This window comes from Cebus imitator, unplaced genomic scaffold, assembly GCF_001604975.1.
Source record: "Cebus imitator isolate Cc_AM_T3 unplaced genomic scaffold, Cebus_imitator-1.0 Scaffold20, whole genome shotgun sequence".
Taxonomy (NCBI): Eukaryota; Metazoa; Chordata; class Mammalia; order Primates; family Cebidae; genus Cebus; species Cebus imitator.
This window is the reverse complement of record NW_016107335.1, coordinates 7,656,905-7,661,373: the sequence shown is the minus strand read 5'-3', so window position 1 is coordinate 7,661,373 and position 4,469 is coordinate 7,656,905. Positions and strand designations below refer to the sequence as shown.

Genomic DNA, 4,469 nt, shown 5'->3' with positions numbered 1-4,469 from the left:
ATTTATCTAGCAACTTTTTAATGAGATGCCAAATATAGCTTCTAAAAACTTGTAGAGGCTTCAAATGTTATCCTCTCTGGAGGGTTTTCCCTTTCCTCCTCAAAACCAAAGGGGGGAGTGGCCGATAACCTTCATACAATCAGGCACTGCGTGGAGTGGAGGCTGGGCTGAGGCTCTGGTAGGGTTCAGGCTACCCTTCCCCTACAGTTTCCAGATGGGAACATGGTGTAGGCTCTGCAGTGACCCACTTCTGCCACCACCCCAGCAGAATCTCAGACTCAAATCTTTGTTTTGCAAGTCTATCAAAAACTTCTGTTTTCAGGGGCCTTTCATGTAAGTTTCAGTTTATTGCCCCATACAAGCCTTGAATTCAGCAAATGTCCTTGGAATTTCCCCCAGGTCTCTGCAAGAGCTGTGTTGGTTTTCTGTCCCCAGCAGTGGTCCTCTGTGGTCTCAAAGTCTAAATTCTCAGCCTCATGCTTGTGTCCAGAATTGGCAAAAGCCCTCACACATCAAGCCGCTGCAGACATTAGCTCATCCGTTCAAGGTTCCCCATTCTCGGAATATCAAGTTCCCCCATTCTTGCCTCAGCAGCTTCCACTGCCTTCAAATCGATGTTTTCTGACTTTGCTTTCCAGCTTTTCTAGTTGTTGTTAGTGGGAGCCTTGGTCTCCTGTAAGCTGCTCGGTCACACCGGAGCCTGGACATTCAATTTCCTGGAGTACTACGTAAATGTAAAAGTGAAACTATCTTTCTTACTCATCTCAGAGAAAGCCCTCAGGAAAAACTGTCAGAACAGATTCTGCTGTCCTTCTATCTTGCTACAATGGGCTTGCTTCCTGACAACCTAGAAGCCAACACCATGGCATCGGCTTTTGAGAAAAGAAAGGCTTTATTGGGAGTTGACTTGTCAAGGAGACACCCAACTCTGTCTCCTTGAGCTGGGGGCTGGGTTGGGTTTTATAAGCGTAGGGTAATGAGGTATGATCTGATTAGATTTTGCAATGAGGTGATGCTGGGATGCTCATCTGACTGGACCCTGCCATGGAATGATGGCAGGGCTTGATCTGATTGCATTCTGTGTAAGGTCTTTTAGGCTGACTGACGGTGCCATGGACGCCATGTTAACCTCTGTGACTTGCACAGACACTCCAGATGAGTTCCTGGAAAATCTAAAGCAACTGAAAGATTGAAGAAATGATCAACCCCTGTGGCACCTACTTAATTTTGAGACATTCTCTGTTGTTCCTTATTCCCGCCCTAATTGATAAGGTCATTGGAGTTTGTAACCGACCTTGGTCAACCTCATGACTCCAGACCCTATGACCCCCTCCCAGGTTGCAAACCTACGATCTCCTCCCAGCTTGCAAAACACTGCCCTAAAACATAAGTTTCCACTGCCCACCCCAAACATATAAAACCAACTCCTATCCCACCGCCCTTCTCTGATGCCCTTTTCAACCTCAGCCCACCTCCACCCAGGTGAATAAACAGGCATGTTTCTACAAAAAGCCTGTTTCGGGGTCTCTTCATTCAGAGCGGGTGTTTTAACATTCTGGATCTCACCATGCAGTGCCCATTTCTTAATTCGCCCCCTGCTTTGATCTGAGCACTGAGGTTCCGCTCCTGGTTGCATGCTTGGTTCATCTGGGCATCCTCAGGTTACAGGCAAGATCTTCCATCTGGGAGTCTATGCAACTGAAAAACAGCTCACAACTTGGGTATATAAAAGTTGAATCAGATTGGTCTGGTGTGGTTATACAATTATTTAATATCCCTTTGTCAGAAGTAAAAATTACCACAAGTTTAGTTTAAAGATCTACTGGCTTTTATTGATTCATGAATCAGGATGGCATCTTCTCTAAAAATTTAGAGACGGTGCTCCAGTGAGCTGGGCAGAGGAGGTGGGCTTTATAGGTAGAAAAGGACTGGAAAAAGCAGAAACAGGGAATGAAAAGCAGATTGGTCACTGCAAGGTTACAGCAGTCCCCTCTCATCCACACACAGGTGGCATGTCCCAAGACCCATAGCAGATGCCTGAAACCTCAGATAGTACTGCACCCTTTATATATACTACATTTTTCCTATACATACCTTCGATAAAGTTTATTAGGCACAGTAAGAGATTAACAACAGTAATCGATAGTAATAATAGAACCCTCACTGTTGACCACAGCCTTGGGCAGAGGGCCTTGGAAGTAGGTAGAGCTCCCTAGGTCTTGTGGTTCCTAGTGGCCGTGGACAGCATGGGGGAGGGAATTCCCAGGGAGCAGCCTAATTTCTCCCTGCGCTCCACAATCCCACCAGGAAGCCCCTGGTGAGATTGTGGAGGGCAGGGTGAAAAGCCGCTGGTTTAGGGAGGGAGTTGACTCTCCAGCCTAGGCTGAGGGATGAGATGCCGGGTGGGACGGTCCCGACCCTCCCCGCCAACAAAGCCAGGATCAATTTCCTCTTGACAGCGGGCTGGGTCCAGGCGGGAGGTCCTGGAAGCCTGAGCCTGGGACAGCATACACCACCACCTTCCAGGTCTTAGTCCCGCAAGGTCTGGTCTTCGCCCAGCCCCGCCTCCACTTAGCCTCGCCCCGTCGCGGGCCCGCCGCGAGTTAACCACGCCCACACAACAGTATCTCCGCCCACCGCTGGCTTCGCCTTGGCCCCGCCCACAATCCTCCTTCCAAGTGGCGGCAGCGGGGGCGGGGACGGGGGCGGGGCTGGCCTCACCCGGAATAAAAACAAACGGCGGCTGCATCCGGGCACTTTGCTGGTCGCGGCGGGCGGGCGGGGCGTGGCGCAGGTGAGGACCCGGCAGCCGAGTGTCCCCGACCCCGGCCTCAGTGGCGCTGCTCGTTGTCCCGGTTCCCGGCACGACTGGGCACCTCTACTGGCTGGCGTGGAGCGGCCGCGGTGCAGGGGTGAGCGGCCCTGCGGGCAGCCGGGCTGGGGCCAGAGTCAGGGCCGGGAGTGGCGGGCCGGGCTTCCGGACGCCCTGGCCGTTCGGGAACCTTTGGTTTGCGCTGAGTTAGGCAGAGATGTGGGGTATTTAAAAGAAAAGATTGAGTGTATTGGTTTGGGGAAAGAAAGCAATAAATATGTGTATAAAAATTAATTAGCGAAATAAGATGCTTGAATCATAACACTTACTCCGAGTATACCATTTGGGATTTATTTGCAATCAAAGCCAGATTTTCTTTGCTATTTAATGACATTTGATTTTCTCGAACCTTCACGACCTGATTCTGTAATTCCCATCTCCTTCCCTTTTATTTTTAATCAAGAATCTTTCATTTTCCTAAAAGTGAATGTCTTGAAAAAAATGAATGTCTTGACTAGATACAGTTATGTTTCAACGATATATAATGTATAGTTGAAAAGCTCTTGCTAAAGGTTAGCGTTGACCAGTTCATTACAAAAGTGAAAGTGACATTTTTAAAGGATCGTTATAACGTTTCACTTTCTGTTTGGAGCGTGGAGTTTAATGAGTTTCATCTTTTCTTGGTTATAATGTGGAACATTGTATGGCATGCATAAAACTTTTTCAGTTCTCATTTCAGTTAAAATTAAAAACTGACTATTAAATGACTTAAAATATGTCACCATTTATTCTGTTGTCTGTAAATGAAGTTTTAAGACTGTGGTTTAATTTTTTTTTTTTTTTTAAGATGGGGTTTCACCATGTTGGTCAGGCTGGTCTCGAACTCCTGACCTCAGGTGATCCACCTGCCTCAGCCTCCCAAAGTGCTGGGATTACAGGCGTGAGCCACGGCGCCCAGCCTAAATTTTTTTTTTTTAACGTTAAATTGTATGCCTTGTAGACCCTGGAGCTGTAGTTTGCTCCTTGGAGTGTCTGACATTAAGTTTGTGACACCCCTTCGTCCTTCTGTCAAGTGGTGGCTTGAAAGACCTCTTTGGCTGGGCATGGTGGCTCACACCTGTAATCCAAGCACTTTGGAGGCCAAGGCGGGCGGATCACCTGAGGTCGGGAGTTCAAGACCAGTCTGAAAAACATGGTGAAACCCCGTCTTTAAAAAGAAAAAGAAAAAAAGATCTTTTTGAGGATAGCTTCAGCCTTTCAAATTGCTTGGCTCCATAAACAGCCTGTGATATTACTCTCCCCCAGTGGGGAGGCAGTGGGATTGCTGTGATATTTTATTCAGAATTTCTGAAGATTCATGAGCATGGTATGTAAAGTAGTCTTTTAAGTTATTTGGCTGAAGGCCACACAGGGTTGCGGGGTGTGCCTTATGCAGTGCTGAGGCGCAGGATCTGAGAAATAAAGAGACAGGACACAGAAGTACAAGGAAAATGCAGCTGGGCTCAGAGGGCCACGCCACCTATGAGCGGAGTCAGGCGAGGCCCTGAATGTCCAGAAGCCAAAGTATTTATTGTGTATAGGTTAGGGGGCAGGGCAGTGAGTGAAATCATCTTTAAGGATAGTGATAGGGTCATGAGCAATAAAACATGGGGTCCAC

The 4,469-nt window shown here is 48.0% G+C and overlaps 1 protein-coding gene across 2 annotated transcripts in view; it reads left to right on the top strand.

The window, feature by feature from the left end:
- Window positions 1-2,697: 2,697 nt before the first annotated feature.
- The window catches only part of NUB1 (negative regulator of ubiquitin like proteins 1), a 37,675-nt gene continuing 35,903 nt past the window's right edge, over window positions 2,698-4,469 (top strand). The window contains exon 1 of one of the 2 annotated variants that reach the window (XM_017520130.2): window positions 2,698-2,794. The gene's annotated coding sequence lies outside the window, so the exon portion shown is untranslated. Of the gene's footprint in view, window positions 2,913-4,469 lie in introns of both variants that reach the window. The other variant, XM_017520126.2, reaches the window with a different exon arrangement.